Raw genomic sequence first — 19,132 nt, forward strand, 5'->3', positions numbered from 1 at the left:
AGAAGAGAAGAGAAGAGAAGAGAAGAGAAGAGAAGAGAAGAGAAGAGTTGGAAGGGACCATCAAAGATTATGGATTCCAACTACCAGACCATTTCAAGATTGACCAAAATTTGAAGCACATTATTAAGGGCATTACCAGATGTTTCTTGAACGCTGTATGCCTATAAGAACCTGCTGTCATCTCATGATGACAAACATGGAGAGAAAAAAAGAAGTAGGCACACACTTCAATTTAAATCCTAATTTTTTTTTTTTTTTTTGTCACAAATATTTGAAGGCAAGAGCCTCAAAGCCAAAGAGGGAATGAGTCACTACAATAGCTTCTCATTAAACTAATGACAAGACATATAAACAGAGGGAGATCTCTTGGCTAATGTTCTTGTCATTCGCAGCACTAAGCCACAGGAAATTAAAGCAAAGAAAAGTCAAATGGCGTGCTTTGGACAGGGTGTTCAATTATCCTTAAATTTGAAATGTTAACATTTGATTAAAAAAAAAAAAACAAGCACAAAAAAAAGTTATGCGTTTGCACCAAGTGCCCTGTAGCTGGATAGGGTAAAAGAAGTAAAAACAAATATCAAGCTCTGTTGTCAGCACTTTTGAGTGAACCTATATTGGGTAGTATCACCTCAGATGAGATTAATTTTAAATTCTGATTGTTCTCTTAATGCCAAGTCACTTACCCAGACACCTGCTTGGGTTACATAGGTGCTAAGCAGTTCTGAAAAATGTCTGCTCAGTAAAGGCCATTGCTTGCCACTCTGACACCGCATAATCAACTTGCTAGGAAAAAAGCATTCTGAAGGACCCCATGTTAAACCTCACTTCAGAGAATACTCCAGGAATACTCTTGATTTTCAGTAGAGAAGTGGATATGAATGATCTTCAACTGATTCAAAAAGACTTAATAAAGCAATCAGATGTTCATCTGTAGAAAACACAGCAAAACTCTACTCAGACACAGGAGAAAGTGAAAGTAGAAAGTCACAGGGAAAGTGAAATCTTTTGGTACTGAGAAAATACTCTTGAAATTGTTTTTAAGGTTATAACCACTCAGCAACGTTAACAATAGACCTAGCGTTCAGCGGTGCTTCCCAACTAATATTTACTGAATTTTAAATTGAAAATTTTAGTTGAAATGAATGAAAAGCATGATCATTATTTTGAATCATTCTGATAATATTTCATTTTAAATAGTGATTTTCTGTTTCTAATGTTCTTGATGCAAATGTGAACATAGTACTATTAATACCAGAGAGTTTTTAAACAAAGATTGAGTCTTTTCTGGAGATGCGTAATTTCATAATATCTCTCTGCCTGATTGTTTTAAATTTCAGAGCAACTTATGTTGAAGTATCTTGTTAGAGCTTTGGTAAAAAAAAAGAAAAAAGAACTTTTTGTCTCAAAGATGCCTTAAAAATAGGTGAAGCTTCTTCAGCTCCATAGCTAATGCAAAGGAAGTATGGAAACATATTCTCCTCATTCCCTCTCTTTTTCCTAAAGACCAAGCTTTAAGATAGAAAGAAGGATAATTTAGAATTTTAAATGTATTTGTAACAGACAATAAAGAAAATCTCTTCTCTACAAAGATCCTTGGCAACAGAAAAGGAGTGGACTGCAAAGAAAACATTAATAACTGTATAGAAATGTGAGGCTGACAGAAAAGCAGCCCAGCAAATTAAAATACAGAACTACTGTATGTGGCCTTTTCATTTAATTTATCCATTAAATATTGCACAACATTTCTTTATGACAGAATATCAGAACTGTGAAATCATTTGTTCCCAGCACTGCTCAGCATGCAGCAGAAATATGAAATTTATTCTGAGTAACTCTCAGTTACAATCTCAGTTACAAGCAAGGCCATAAAGGTATAAATAGTTGAAGGTGGTTGGGTGGCCAGGTAGGGGATGCAGATGGACTGCAACCCTGGAGGTACAAATCTACTAGTTTCTGGAGAGATTTATTTCAAGAGGCACCTAGAATAAAGGATAACATAATTACTGAACACTGTCAAGCTGACATCCATTTCTTTATTAAAATGCAAGTAAACTCTTCATGTCACAGATGATGACTGCTATATAAGATGCTATTTTCAGGTCATTGCCAGATTCAAATTTTTTGGGCCAACAGTTTTCATAAGTGAGTGGTTTATTTCAAACATGTTTGTTAATACTGTTTGATATAGTTCAACTATTTCTGACATGATACAAATATAGAAAAATACGTGGCTTTTTTTTACCCATCACAAGTCCTACAGTGCTTTTTAATTAGCAGGTTTTAGTACCTCTGTGACAATGACAACACTATATCTACGTGAATATGATTTACAGACTGATAAGAAAAGGAGAGTGGCAAGTTGCAGGGTGAAAGAAAAAATAGAGGAAGCTGGATGAAATGTGCAGGGTAAGGAAGTGGAAAAGGAAGGAGATAGTAGAGGAAGAGATGGTGTTTGAGGATGTATGGCTATAAGTGGAGTGGACAGGATTAAGGGTTGAATGGGATCTGTAATACAATAACAGTATAATTCTAAAACAAGACAGTGTTTTCCTAAATCTTTGTCATTGTTTCTCTGCCATACAATAATGATGATGTGCAAAAATAAAATTAGTTCAACCTTTTGTGTTTGCATTATAGTTCAGTAGGAGAGTAGTAATTAAAGACATAGAATGTGCATCACTATATATATATGCAAGGTTACATAAAGAATCATAAATCTGCAATTTTTCAAATGCAGCAGGCTTCACATCACACTATTCTTCATTTTTATAATATCACTTTTGTAGTTTGGATTGATGAAGTCTTGCAGCAAGAGTTTGGCCTTTCCTAACTCCAAGAAAGATGTCCAAATGAAGAATGAATCTGCATGGAAAAGAGTATGCTTATCAGAAATTTTAAATATAATGAAGTTTAAGTATTGGTATTACGAAGATAAAACCAATCCTAAACGAATTTTAGCTGCATCTGGTTTAATGCAAAAGAAATTATATTGCTATTACTTAAAGCACACAACTTGGTTCTTTTAAATACCTCTTACCCTCAAAGAAGGAGTCAGGCTAACACTGAAGATACGTGCTGCTCAAAAAACACACCTCTCTTTTATGCAATAGGGAAGAACAAAAAGACGAAGTTGTAGAAAATAAATATGACCAATAAAATTGACCTGAAGCCCCAAATGTGATTAATCTCACATCCATACTATTCTGAATTCTGAATCCAAACGCATACATGCACACTAGCTAAGACTGAACTTTGTCAGTGAACAAGTCTAACACGTGAAAGATGCTTATTAACAACATGCAAAAATAATTGATGCTATGTACTGAGTAACACTGCTGTTTAATTACAGCTTTTCTCATTCAGCACAGAAGATATTATGAAATTAATCCATAAAAATGCAAATACCAAGGCAACTCCTGAACAACAAATGTATGATCAATAATCTCAAATACAGAAAGTAACTCAGGAAAAACCACTTCTTACAATTCTGAATTGAGGCAACAATGAAAATGACAGAAACTGAGAAAAGCTTCCTTCCAGCAGTGAATTGACTTAATGGCTGACATAAGCTGAATGGAATCATGGTTTAATATGACTAAAGACAATATGTTCTTCAGCTTTAGAATTATCTACTTATGCACTGTTGTGAAAAGATAGATTTGATTTGATTGAAAAGCTGTTTTTCAACATGGGTAATATTTGTCTAAACAGAAAAAGTCCCTAAGATCAATGTAGTACTAATTATTATATGTGGGTTAATCATCTGTAAAAGAATTCCACATAGGATTAGCATTTAAAGTACACCAACATTTAAAATTAAAATTCTGTGGATGTTACTTAAGGTGAATCAGCAGATTAATTGAAAAGAAAAAAAAAAGCAATTAACAAAAAATATTAAGTATGTGCTTTGGGTTTTTTTTGTTTTCAAATAAAAAATTGTTATTTTCTTTTATTAGTAAGTGTGAACACTTGCTTTGAAGCAATTTGCTCACGTACCTTGTACCTAAGCTCTTGTTATTTATGAACAATATTTCCCTTGAAAGTTTTGCAGGAAATGGTGGTATTGAAATACTCCAGAATTGGACTGACAAAGAAAAAAAAAAAAAAAGTAATACAAATTCCATAAGAGACAGATTTCATCTGCTGTTATTTGGAATTTTTACACTGACTCTTCAGTCAAAATGAGTAAATCTGCTGACTTGTATGCCTGAAACGGCTCTTGGTCAAACCTTACATAATACCTCTTCGCAGATGGATATAAATAAGTACAGTTAATTAATTACATATTTGTATAGTACTGGGTAAGAAAAAAGAACTAATGTAAGCAGATCTTGTGGGCAAATGTCCAGATGTAAATCCCAGCAGAGATCACAGAAAAGCCAAGAGGTTACCAGCTGAGACAGCTTATCATTCAACATTCAGCTATCACCATATTTGTACACAGATATGGACTTGATGTTAGAATAGGACCAGAAGCTGTTTTCTCATCCTCTGAAAGTCTTGGAATGTTTTAATTCCTCTTCCAACTGGGATGAAAAGCAAGAATCTCAAAGAGACAAAACAACCAATTCCCCTCCGCAATGAATATAGCCTTAGAGAAACAGAAAAGCTTGGTTTTGGTGATGATGATCTTTTTCATTAAAATCTTTATTTTCACTACAGCTACACATTTCTGAAGGAAAGTGTTTCTGTAATGAAAAAGCTGAGCATTTCATTTTGAAGGTACCAAAACAAGATATTAAACAAATGTCAAATCCTTTTGACTTTAGAAAAAATACTGAAAGCAATACTTTGTCATGAAAAAAGGACTAACTTTAACAAGTCAGCGTTTTCAAATGAAAGAAAAAAGGATTTTTTCTTGTAAATCCCATCCAGCTCTACACAATCTAGAAGATGTATTGCAGTGAACTTGTTCTTATGTGACTGTATACATATATATTAGGAAAGAAACCAGCCATAGGCAGATAGACCAAGGGCTGAAAATGTTTTTATTCTTGATTCTGGCTAGAATAAAACAGAGATGAACACCAGAAAATGTTCTTGATTAACTAAATTGATTCCCTTTGCTATTCCTGTTTATTTATATAAATATATTTGCAGTTACTCATTAATACATGTATTTCATCTACAGAAGATGATACTACAGCTTGAAGAACTATGAACTGAGATTAATCAACCATCTAAATACTTGGGAATATAATTTGTAAGTATAATGAGTTAATTTTTGCTCCTCACTTACACCTTATTCCCCCACTAATTAGAATGTTCAAGTGGAAATGGGAGCTGCATGTGGTCCCCTGTCCCAACAGTAGTCACCAAGTCACATCTGATTGCACAAGTGCCTTTGTTAGCGATCTCAGAGTGAGCTGACTCCCGTCTTCTGCTGTTTGATAAAATATCTTAGAGAAATACTAACCAGCTTGCTCTTATCTCTGGAGATGTTCAAGAAACGTTTAGATAGTGTACTATGGGACATGATTTACTGGGGAACTGTTGGTAACAAGTGGTCAGTTGGACTCGAGGGTCTTGGAGGTCTTTTCCAACCTTGGTAATTCTATGATTCTATGAAACCTAGGGCTAAAAAATCCACCGCTTTTCCAGCTTTCTGACCTTGGATCACCAAGAAGGAGGCCAAAATATTCTGCAAATAAATTTAGAGCAGACTAAATATAATGTAGATGAAGTGGTTTTACAATGACTTCTTTGTTAGATCTTAGCAGTCTAGTCCTACTATACACGCAGTCCTTCTATATATGTAGTTTTTAGATTTCTCAGGAAAATTGTATGTCAGTAGCCATTGCACTAGGTATTTCTTTCTTTCTGCAGATGGAAATTTCTTATCGGGCTGATGCACAACACTGCAGGAAGGGCAGCGTGCTATCAGAGTTGGCAGGCTTTGGGAGCTGAGGCTGTCTTGTATGCAGACAAAAGAGAAATGTTGCACAGTGGAGCAGTTTAAAGGTAATTTTCATGTAAAGAATTATGGAAAGGAAATTTGGCTGACAACAAACGATTTGAAGGCAGAAGGGAGTACCAGTCAGACAACACAGACACGCATTATCTTTAAGGAAAGCACACCAAAAAGGAGAAGGGGACAGAGGACCAGAGGTCGCTAAGAGCAGGTGGCCCAGGCAGTGCAGTGGAAATGTCATCTTGACACTAAGCGTGTGGCAGCAGGGGTGTTTACAAGGTATTTTTAAAATATGCCCCTCTATTTATTTTTCCTGCATGTGTGATAAAATAAGAACAAACATTCTTTTCTACTGATGCTTTGATGTCATTTATGTTCTCATACATCAAAGCTGACATGGCTCCATAAAGAACATTTGGGTTGTGACCAGCTACAGCAGTGAGGAAACTGAAAGTGTGTCTCAAAGCAACACATGGATGGTGCTTTTAAAATCAACAATTCTTTTCTGTTGAGTTAGAATTCAGAACAGATTTCTTCTCATTATCATTGCTATTCTTACTATCATCTTTATAACTGATGACATACGGAGGTTATCACAGGATGAAAGATGGTCCTTGCCTCAGAAAAGGTCACAATTTAAACTTAAGGCAAGAGACTATTAAGAGCACAAGATAGATGAAAAGGGAAACAAGTATTAATTAGAAAGATGGGAGGGAATATTTTATTGTTGGAGAGGACAATACTTATTTATCTATCTATCTAACTATCTGTCTGTCTGTCTGTCTATCTATCTATCTATCTATTTATTTAGCAGATACTGTGGGAAAAAATTTGGGAAGATGATTCTGAATGATGAGATAGAGCAGAATATATTTATGGGATTATATCCCCATCTCTCCCCAGGTGAGAATGAAAGAGTTTGCAGTTCAGTTAGCAGGAGATTGAAAATGGTAGAGCAATCAAAGATAGCAGGGGTCTTTGGAGAACTGAATGATGGGTGACAGGCAGAGTAGGCATTGTCTATGAAAGGCTTATAAAATAGAGATGTCACTTAAATTCAGTGAGACAGAAAAGTAGGAAGAAAAGGCATAGATAATGATGGGTAAATGGTAGCACTGAACAGAAAGGGAGGAAATGTCTTTATCAAAGCCAAAGAAAAATATATTGCAACAACTATGGCAACAGCTAATGATGACTGCAATAAAAGGAAAATCTGTGTGGATGGATTGCAAGTATGACATTTATGTAATGGTGTTCATAGTAAACTTCAGGATGTCAGAAGGTACAGTGAATCTACAGATGAAGTTGATGACCAGACTAAGGACTCAGGAATGAGTGCTATCCAGAAAGGAGATTAAACACTCTTGTAAATACAGATGATAGCTGGACATCAGAAAAACAAGCTGAGATGTTAGTGTGTAATGACAGAGGAAGGCTGGTTAGCGTCGCCTGTCTGTTCATCAGTATTTAGAACTGATGTTTGTAGATGGGATAACACTGGAACGGGCTGCCCAGGCTGCCCAGGGAGGTTGTGGAGTCTCCTTTTCTGGAGATGTTCAAGTCCCACCTGGACACCTACTTGCGACCTGGTGTAGGGAACCTGCTTTGGCAGGGGGGTTGGGCTCGATGACCTCTGGAGGTCCCTTCCAACCCCTATGATTCTTTGATTCTGTAACACAGGGAGGAAGCTTAGAGAGAGCAGGTGACCAAGGAAAGAGATATACAGGGCTCACACAGAAACCTGGAGAAGAGAGCAGGAAGAGCTTTCAAAATGTGCTCTGAAGGACTGCAGCAGGGACTGGAAGATGAGTGCAGGGAAGATAATCACTGAAACCAGAAGAAGGCAATGTTTTCCAAAGAACATGATTGATGTTGTCAAAACAGACAACAGATTAGAGAGGATTTTCCTATAGCACAGATGCCAGGCCTCTTTGTGGGGGGTCTGCTGAAAGATTAGGAGAGAGAGCTTATGGGAACAGTATGAAAGATGGAAGCCAACATCAAAACAAGATGCAATCAAAATGGAAAAGGGAAATTGCTGCCAAGGGAGTAGGGCAAGGATAAGTAGGCAGAAGAAGCAAGTGAACTTGCAAGGAAAGTTTTAAGATAAGATAAAAGAGGTGGGAACTTTTCTGCATAATGAAGAAACAGGACCAGGAAAGAACGAGAAGACAGGAAAAAGTGTAAGTGAAAGAATAAGAATAGTTCTGGGAAAGCAGGGAAAGTCTTGCCAGGACAGGTGAATGTTAGCATTGTCTTTGCAACTCTATTTTTTCTCAATGTATTATTTATCATGAGTTTGTGAGCTGGTCAATTCAATTTTTATCTAGTTTATCCCTGCAGAGCACAAAGAGTCATACAAGTTTAAAGGGAAAAGGAATTGATGATCTTCCGACCTCTTCATTCTGATTCAAAGAGAAGAACAGCAATGGAAGAAGATTGTAAAGGATAGTGGAATCAGTACATTAACTTGCTTGTCATAACTTAAAGATTGTCTGTGATGTTGGATTGCCACAAGATTAAATGCTGTACTGGAGGAACTGAAATGTTAAAGTGACACTTTTAACAGCACATTTGATGAAAATGGTGATGTCTTCTGCAAGATGCAATGCACAGTACTATTGTTCTGCTTTTGGCTTTACAAGAACAAAATTTTTGGAGAAAGAAATTGAGTGCTCTCACTCTTGAAGACCTGGTGGAACCACAATAAAGTCAATGGCTGATTTACCATTGACTTCAATAAAAATGTATCTCCTGTAATCTAAGGTCACGTCCATGAGTAAATGGGAGATTGCTGAAACAGTCCATCTCATCCTTTTAGCTGGCTTATAGCCAGGAAATTACAGAAACTGTTGGGTATAGGAGAACAGAAATTATCAGATCTAAATGTTTGGAGGCATTTACGTGCATTATTATTTGTTGTGAAGCACTCTTCATAGACACAACTCTGGGAAAGACACATAGTAAATCACAGAATCATAGGATCAGGGCATAATACAGATTTAAAAAGAACTCTGGGAGTCTTCCAGCCTCCATCTAGAATTAGCACTGAAGCCCACAGGAATTTTCCCATCAATGTCGACAAGAACAGGACTAATGTCATCTTCTCTGAATTGCTATAATCTACTGTGTTTTTCTACCTTACATAACTTCCAAATCTTTAAAGGCTTTTTTTTTGAAAAGTACCTCAGAAGGTAACCTGCTGAGCATAAGCTGTAGAAGCAAAGCTGATCAGAAATGGGTCAGACAGGTTGAGAAAGGGCAGAGACAACAGGCCCAAGGGATGTAGCTGTAAAGAAACAGGTCAGGAAGAGAAGACTGGGGATAAATGTTTATAAATGCCCCATGTTTAATCTTCGCAGTAGTTGAATCACTTTTTTTTTGTTGTTTTTTTAACAGATAATACATAGTGCAACCATATGATACGTGTGATAGTATATATGTCAACTCTGCCTCCTCTAGAGAGACTGAGACTAAAGAGGTGGAAACTGTAGATGCTCCGGGATCTCAGAATAATGTTCTTTTCTATGGGAATGAAGTTTTTCCATTTAGGTTTTGCTGATTATTAATTCATGGGGAAGATAGCACAACATCTCACTACAGTTTATAAGAATATATAGGGGTGGAAAAAATGTTGAGGAGGAGAAGAGCTAAGTCAGTTTAGGATTTCAAAGAAAAAACTATAATTTCCTTGTTGAACTGAAGTAAAAGAAATCCAAGCACAAAAGGAGGGATGAGTAAAATAATGAGACAAACAGATAAGGAGTATATTTCATTTACTAAAAGGTAGGTGCGGAAAGAAGAGATAAAAACTAGGATACGTTGAAATAGCTTTGTAAATACAGCTGTGAGGACTTTGGAAGAGTGAAAAATAGTATCTGAAAAGACTGAAAGATAGAGGGAGTGGGAGTAGAGGTGAGTCCAGCAAAACTGCTAGATGCAAGAATAGAGCCAGGCAAAGCAGGGCACACATGCAACTGAAACAGGCAGGTAACAGTATACATTAATTTTTAGGGGTGAGACTTCTTTTGCCAAACTCTAGAAGAGTATGAAAAACACATCCGTCTCTGCATATAAACCTACCCCTTTGACTGTAAACTTAAACCTGCCATACTGACTCTTACCTTACGGTCAGTGGAGGGAAGCATTCCAAAGGGGAAGGGGAAGGGGAAATACTAGGTAAGGTCAACGTTTTAGATGTCTGAATTAAAGCAGATATATCCTACACTGTGGGTATGAGTACATGTTACATCTGAAATGCTCTAAGTTATCCCCTTATTTGCACTGAGGGCACAGAGATCCCTTAGGTTCAGTGACATATCTGCCTGACGTGATGGATATCACTGATACTGTGTGACATCTCAAATGTCTCTAGGGGTCTTTGTGTGGGCAACTAAGCAGAGTCCTTTCTGCCTACAGAGGGAGGGGGTATCTGGACCTTTAATTTTTTTAAAAAACCCACACATTTTGAAATTTTGTTTCTTCTTTCTACCCAGCACCTTTTCTCTTAGCTGGAAAGACACTGGGGATTTCTTCTCTCTCAGGCAGTGGTGGTTTACTTTGAAGTAGGATGATCATCAGGCTATGGAGCTAACGGTCAAAACAGAAAACCAACTGGTCATTTCAGCACTGCATTCTTCTTTATATTCCGACACTTAATGGGCATTACTAGGGTATGATGTCTGTCAGGTCATCCTCAGACAAGCACATTAGCTGAGTAGCTCTCTGGTAGTACTTATTCTTCTCTATTTGGTCACTAGAGGAGACTATTGGACACTCATCCTATAGATGTCTGTTTTGAGACAGAACAATTATACCCTCAGGTGGGACTCTTCTTTTCCAGCCTTAGATATCAACAGCATAGATCTATACTTCTAAATTAAACATATTAGGCTCTCTTTGTGCTCACTGGGGAGAAATAAGGGCACAATCCATTTGACCTATTTTTGTCTTAAGCTCATTTGTACAAGATAAATCGTGTCCTAGAGGTGTTTATTAAGGAAGTTTATGGTGTCAAGAAAAGGTGTAAATGTCTGTATTCTGGACATCTTAGAACACCACCCTGTTAACAAATATACCTTGCAGGCAGATTTCAGAGATTCATTAGGTTGTTAGCAACATCAACTACACTTTCATAGCCTGGGTCATCTAAAGGGCATTGTAATCATCCATGCATCCTTTACTCTGGGCTGGATTTGGTATTAGCTGCCTTCTCAACTTCTTTCCATTTCTCAGGACCACGGAGTTGTTGAAGCTGACGGGGCCTTCTGGATCCATCTGCTCAATCCCCTGCCCCAGCAGGGACACCCAGAGCAGGGTGCCCAGGGTCACATCCAGGAGGCTCTGGGAGATCCCCAAGGAGGAGACCCCACAGCCTCTGTGCAGCCTGTGCCAGTGCTCCATCACTGAACAGCACAAAAGGGCTCTTGGTGTTCAGAGGGGATCTCCTCTGCTCCAGTTTGTGCCCATGGCCTCTGGTCCTGGTGCTGGCCAACGCTGACAGAGCCTGGCTCTGACCTCTGGCACCCTCTCTTCAGTTATTCATGACCACAACAAACCTGCTTCAGGAGACTCTTGCTCTGTCCTTGCTTCCTTCCTTTCCTACCACTGTGCTGACACCTTTCAGCCATCTGGACTCCAATGTTACTGCAGCTGCTACAGAGGCAGAAGCTTCCAGCATGACAGCAGCAGGGATCTTCCCTTCCTGTTTGTTTAATTTTAAATCAGTTACCATTCATGCATGCAAAGCAAAATTAACAGCTCCATATGCCAGTGGATGCAAGCTGGAGGAAATATTGTGCAAAGTGAACTTCTCAGACCTAAGGCTGAAACAGAGAATTAAAGCGAGACTTGGGAGACTCCTGTCTCACAGGAGACATAGGAATTGACCTGGATGTCCATCCTATATCATTACTCCTTGTTTAATTGTAGGGCTCCACGTATCAGATAACTAAAGTGGCCTTGTTTGAAAGAACATGTCTGGATCAGAGGAAAGGTCACTGGGAAAACCACAGGTTTTAGAGAGGGGCACAGTAGCATTTGTCATGGAACTTGTAGGGAACAGCTTATCAGCGGAGGTAAATTGAAGCAAAGTACACACTCTGAACAGTGTATCTGTATAGCTAAATTACAAAACCTCCTACTTAATTACATTAAATATTTTCTGCTGGATATAGTGGAAAAGTGTTTATAATGGAGTCACTAACTATGAGAGAGAGAAAAAAAACACAGAGCTTTTTACATTTTGAGAAAAGCCAACAGGAGAAATCTTTACGTACTTCTCACTATCTGTCATGCACCATCAAGGTACCCGTGCTAACATGGGTTACAGCTCAAGTACTAGCAATAGGGGGACTGCATTGCCAAGTATCCTCTGTTTTCACAGGCTACATCAAATCCACACTGTTGCAGTCTGCTATTAGTAATTATAATTGGATGATTCTAATTTCTGTTTAGGCTTCAAAGAATTTTAAGTGTAAAAAAAAGGAAGACTACAGGAAAGATTGGCAGGCATAGCTCGGAAAGGACTCAGGAACCACCTGACAGGAGAGGCTTGGTGGATTTTGCAACAGGCTTCCGTGAGCTCTTGGTTTGGTTGCGTTATAAGGAAAGACAAAGAAAGGGGCTTGACTGCTTTTGAAAAGATAAACATGACTTTCAGCTCTCATTTTACTATCCAAAGAACATAAAAACAAGAGCCTGAGGGTTAACGAGGAAACAGAAGGTGAAAAGAGAGATCACTCTCCTGTCACCAAGGCAAGTATGAGGCTGAAGGAACAAACTGGAAACCATTCAAATAAGTTGTCCCCACATGCTTGTCACTTAACAACAACCTTCAATTTCAGTGTTGTTATTATTTTTTGGCTTTCAAAATCCAGGAAAGTAAAGATCTGATTTTAAGCCCATTTTAAATAACCCTATTTGAAAGTTGATGGAGCTTTTGTGAACCTGTATGTCACCTAATAGAAAAAGTTCTGCTCTAGAAGAATGAATGGCACAACGAACAGGATGAAGAGTACTACCCAGGCAGGTATACAGCCACTTTTAAGATCTACTTCATTGTCTCCCCCTATGAGGAACATTCCTCCTCTCTTTGATGGAAGAATATTTGCAGACATTTCACTAAAATAATCTTGTTTTCTGCTTTCACAGCTGGTATTGAGATATTACCACATGTTACCAGCCAAGGAACAAAAGAAGAACCAGCAGCATTTCTGGAAGTCATGTAGGCATACAAGTAATGTGGGTAGCAGACCTGGGGTCAAACATTCTAATTCAGATGGGAAAGTTAACATGAATACCAGGGAGAGGACAGAAGTGGTTTTAAGGAGGTAGAGATCCTCTCAGCCTCCACCACGTTCTTGCAAGCTTTCCAGTTTGGTAGGTAACTGTCATCCCACAAGATTTAAAGGCGCATGGTGCCTTGAGGCATTTGCAGGACAAGTCAAGTTCATTTTTTTCTCAGCCAGTCTGCAAGAATAGGAGATGCCCCTGTGGGAACAAAGCTGCAGAGGGGATGGTAGCAAATATTAATGGGAAATGGATAAGTTCAGTTGAGACTGGAGGTCAAGAGAGCTACAGGAGATGAGCTGTAGAGAAATTCTAATGAAAAATGAGTACAGATAATTGGATACTTGGAAAGACGCAGACAAAATAAGTTTAAGACTTGTTTTCTTTTGACTGAATCATTTCTGTGAGCTGGGAACAGTGGGTGTGTAAAACATTAGGATCCTGTGGCTAGTTTATTTCTGCCTTGGAAACTCAGCAGAGAAAATTCTGACTACATCTCTATTGGTACAACTGTGTTTTCTGTGGCTGATGAACACAGAATCACAGAATCACAGAAAGGTCACGGTTGGAAGGGACCTTAAGGATCATGAATCTCCAACCCCCCTGCCACAGGCAGGGCCACCAACCTCCCCATTTCATACTAGACCAAACACATAAATAAATTAATTATAAAGCCACAAAAATTGTGAAATACAAACTTCAAAATAGTTCCTTAATAAATTTCTAACCTTTGGAGAAAACAGTAACTTTTAAGGAATACTGTTGGAAACAAATCTTGAAAATGAACTCACACAGTACGTTAATCTCTCCTGCCTCTCCAACAGGTCCATTTAGATTCAGGTCTATCTGCTGTCATCACAAAAACTGTGGCTGGGAAAAGAGACTGCTAGGGACTTATAGAAAGATTGTTCTTATCCTTGCAGTTATGTCTTCTCTAGGTTTGCTCAACAAGAAAATCATTGCACGATGGTCTTCTGCAAAGTTGGTTTTTACTCAAAACTGTAGAAGCACTGCTGCAGCTGCAGTGTGCCCACTCCTTGGGTCTTGCATTGCTGCATTCCTAAATGCTCACCTCTGCTCTCTGGGCTCACATACACTCTACTGGGGAAGTACTGTTTGCTTCATACCATACCTGAACTGCTGCCATCCCCCTATGGTTTCTAAGCACACATTCAGGTTCCAGCCATGGTCAAAACCACCTTCCCTCACTCCTTGCTGCTTCCTGTCCATGCCTTGAGATACCCATATCTCATCACTCTGTGGTCTGTTTCAGTGACATTCCCAAACTCAAAGCATTTTAGCATTTTCTGACAGTTTTCTCTCTTATCACTGATGCTGTCACTGCCTTGCCTCAGGGCATGTGTGGCTCCTATTCACAAATTTTGACTTGGCACCTAAGCTGCAAAATAAATTGCAGTTCTCCCTTCCCTACAGAGGAAGGGCAGAAGGTAAAGAAAGTCAGAAGCTGAGGGGAATAAGATAAAGATCGAACAACTAAAGCAAAACACACACTCCTACAAGCAACAGAACAAATTAAATCTGAGCTTACCAAGGATTTTCATTTTGAGGAAAGCATTCCTGTGTGGATGCTCTTGTTCCTAATCAGAGCTGATTTCACCCATCCTGAAAGCCTCAAAAATGCACCTTCATTTAGCTGTCTATTTCCATGAAATATGGCAAAATTCACATTACTGTGAAATATGGTGAACTTTACTTCTCTATCCCAAATGGCTTTTTCCCAAATGGAAATTAGAGGATTCCTTCCAAAAAATATTACCAGGAAAAAACAGACATATGTAGAGAATGCTATTAAGCAAGTCACCCTTTTCTAAGAAATCAAACTAAGAATAAATTGCCCTCTACTCTAGTTGGATATTTTCCTTTAGGGAGTCTGGCTTATGATGTTTCAAGTTCTCCTCCTGCCCAAAGACAATGGTATACAAAGCAGTGTCAAAATTTTTTAAGTTTGACAGCATTTTTGGATCTTTGTATGTGTCCTGTGTGTATGTATGTGTGTTCAACAGGAGGGCAGACCTCACAAGGGAAATACATTACCTTCCAGAACCATATCACAGATCCGCAACCGCTGCTGTCACCAACAGTCTTTGCTTTGCCCATGGAAAACACACTCCAGCTGCAAGTATGAAATCTTGATGCTGAATTTTGCCACGCTTAGTATGGGATTAGTATGATTTATCTGGTCTTTACAATGCCCTGTATGTTTATATGTTTATGCCCATATGTTTATGCTTGTCCTGGTTTCAGCTGAGACAGAATTGTTTTCCTCTGTAATGTCTGGTATGACGTTATGTTATGGCTTTACAGAGAAAAATGACGTTGATAACACACCAAGATTTTTAACTGTTGCTGAACAGTGCTATACAGAGCCAAAGATGCTTCAGTTTTCCAGTTTCTTTCCTGACGGTTAGGCAGAAGATTTTGGGAGGTGGAAGAATCATAGAATCATGGACTCATAGAACCATAGAATGGCTTCGGTTGGAAGGGATCTTAAGGATCATCCAGTTCTGCCATAGACAGGGCTGCAACTCGTAGTATCATGCTACACATGGCCCCATCCAACCTGGCCTTAAATGCCTCTGGGGAAGAGGCATCCATAGCTTCTCTGTGCAATCTGTTCCAGTTCCTCACCACCCTCTGGGTAAAGAATTTTCTCCTAACATATAACCTAAATTTCCCCCCTTTTAGTTTAAATGCATTCTTCCTTGTCCTATTACTATCAGACCATAGAAAGTCAATGTCCCTCCTGCCTGTAAGTTCCTTTCAAGTACTGGAAGGCCTCTATGAGGTCTTTACACAGCCTTCTCTTCTTCAAGCTGAGCAAGTCTAACTCCCTCAACTTTTCTTCGTAGGAGAGGTGCTCCAGCCCTCTGATCATCTTTGTGGCCCTTCCCTGGACCCACTTCAACACCTTTCCTGTGCTGAAGGCCCTTGTTAGAGGGGGTCTCATGAGGGCAGAATAGCAGGGGACAATCCCCTTCCTCTCCCTGATGCCACCTCTCTTTTGATGCAGCCAAGGATACTGTTGGCCTTCTGGGCTGAAGCACACACTGCTGGCTCAAATTTCACTTTTTGTTCATCAGGACACCCAAGACCTTCTCCACAGTGCTGCTCTCTGAGAGTTCTTTTCCCAGTCTGAATCTGTATGGTGTCAGCAAACTTGAGGAGGCTGCATTCAATCCCACGATGTCATTGAAGACATCTCAAGATGGATGTCTGGGGAACACCAGGGCAGAACCAGGACAGGTGACCTAACCCGGCCAATGAGATATTCCATACCACATGAAGAGAAAACTGTAATGCTGAGAGGAGTTGTCTGGAGGAACAGCCACTGCTTGGAGGCTGACTGGAGACTGATTGGTGGGTGGTGAGCAATTTTCTTGTGCCTCACTAGTTTGATATATTTGTACATATAATATTATATACATAATTAAATATATGTTAATTTTTTTTTTTTCTGAATATTTGCAGGAAGAGCAAAAGGTTTTGTGGTGCTTAGGTGTTTGCCAGGTTAAACCTCAAAAATGCTTCCATGTATTTTATGCTTGTATCTTTCCTGATTTAGTTCAGAACTGAGCTATTGACACAGAAATGGAAGAAATGACATACAATCAATTTTGAGCATTGATAGTGATTTTCTTCGTGAGGGAAATTACTGACAATAAAGTGCCACACAACATTCTCTTTGCCAGGCTTGAACCTGTAAAGCAGTTTTCCAGGAGCGATGGCTGGAGTATGCTTTGTTTCATAAATGTCTGGGAGTTAAAATATTATAGGTGTATTTTGGACAACTTTTTGTTCTAAGAACTGGCTGAGAATTTATTCCAAGAATTCCAAAAGTTTATTCCAGGAATAAGTGCCTCAATAAGATCCAGCACCAAGCCATTGGCTTCTCCCTTTAGAGACTGTCATTATTACACAGGATAGAGAAAACCACTAAGATGCTTATGTCTGCATTAAAGCATTGACTATGTTTAAACAACAGGATTCTGGTTCCTGTATTCTCAGAAATTACATCTTTTGAGACTCTTCCTTTGCCTTTAAGCACACAAATAGGAGTCTCCACAGAATTTTAATAAAAGTTTGGAGTAAAGTTTACACCTATTTTGTTGTATTTCATTGAGGATCCCATTTGCTACTAGTACAGTGTGTGCAGTAGTATGCATAATCTAGACTATGGTCTTGCTGTATGTGTTGGGCTAACATGAGGCAAGAAGAATTGGAGAGAGACAGTGAGAATAACTAATGAGATGTTATTAGCCCACTGGTTCATAAAATCTTGGAAACTTACTGTCAAGAGGCAAACTGAATGGGAGAAGGATAATCAGGGAAAGTGAGGAGGAAGTGAGAAGAATCCTTGAATGTTTCTTTTAATTCTTTTCTGGGAAATACACCATTCCCATGCCCATGTTAATATGTAATCCAGGAATAAATAAACCATGTGCATTAGCAATAAGTATAGAGCAATTGTTGGGCATTTGTTTCAGGGCATATCAGTAATTTGTATTTCTAATGACAGCACTATACCAAATTGCCATTTTAAAGCATGGTTGCTAACATTAGTCAAGCATATTCACATTCATCCTCACAGGAAATCACAGTGGATACAAGTTCAGAGCAGTGGAAACAAGACTAAGTAGCTGTATAAAGCTACTGTCATTTTGTCCAACCATGAACCCACGCTGACCATGCCCACTGACCACGTCCCTCAGTGCCATATCTACATTTTTCCTTGAACACCTCCAGGGAGGTAACAGGACAGTTACTATGCCTCCTCCCTGGGCAGCCTGTTGCAGTGCATCACCATTGTTTCTGAAAAGAAATTTTTCCTAATATCCAGACAGAACCTCCCCTGGTGCAACTTAAGGCCATTCCTTTCCTCACATCCTATTATTAGTTACGTTGGAGAAGAAGCCAGCTGGGCATACCTACCCCAATCCTGTGGTGACTGAAACAGAAGCCAACCAACCTGAGCTGGAAAGGAAAAAGATCCAAAGGTAAAGGCAGAATAATTTTAGGGTTGACTTTTACTTACTTAAATTGAGGCAACTAACAGCGCAGTTTCAGTGCAGTTGCATAAACACATATAAATGCCATGTTGTACAGCCTAAGGCAGCCTGCCTGCAGCCACCTGTAGGGAACATGGATGATGAGTAGCATCATGTCTCCCAAGTATGAGCAAATGCATTTGATCCCATCCCTCCTACTCCTCCAGTCAATGAAGGCAGAAAGATTTCTCCCAAGTGTGAATAATCCCACAGCAGAATAGATGTCAAAGCTATGAGTAAGGGATATGAACACAAACATCCTGTGATATTTGAGACCTGGAGAAAGACCATATCCTAATTGGGCTGACAGATATAAGACCTGATCCTGGAGTGGCAACTGTATGCCCAGGGCTAATGTAGGAAATCTCAACTTGCAGCAGGTACATCTACAGTACTGAACTGTGCCAGCAAGGGAAGAAATGAGGTGTTATCAACATATGCCTGTACTCTGAGTCGAAGAAGGAAACTAAAAAGTGTCTTAGTGTTTTGGATGTCTGAAGTAAGATGAGATTAATTCCTGTTCAGATATTAAAGGACAGTAATATGAATGCCAGAAACTGTACTTAGCATGCATACAATCGTGGCAAGCTGCATCCTCAGCACTGCAACAACCTCTAGCCTCTGATTTCTTCATTTAGCACAAGATACTGTATCTACTTTGGCCGAAGAAGGTGCCTCAACTTACTAGTTAAACTTAAGGGATAACACTCGAGTTTTTGGTTGCATTCATGTAGAGACGGCATGTAAAGATGAAAGAATACAGAAGGGGAGAAATGAGCTGAAAAAGATCAAGCCATTTCACTAATGAGGCTATTCCTCTAATGGCATGAAGTATTCTGAGGACTCAACCGTCAGAATCAGAATT

This window comes from Lagopus leucura, unplaced genomic scaffold (assembly GCF_019238085.1).
Source record: "Lagopus leucura isolate 7727_CA_CO unplaced genomic scaffold, USGS_WTPT01 Super-Scaffold_100001, whole genome shotgun sequence".
Lineage (NCBI taxonomy): Eukaryota > Metazoa > Chordata > Aves > Galliformes > Phasianidae > Lagopus > Lagopus leucura.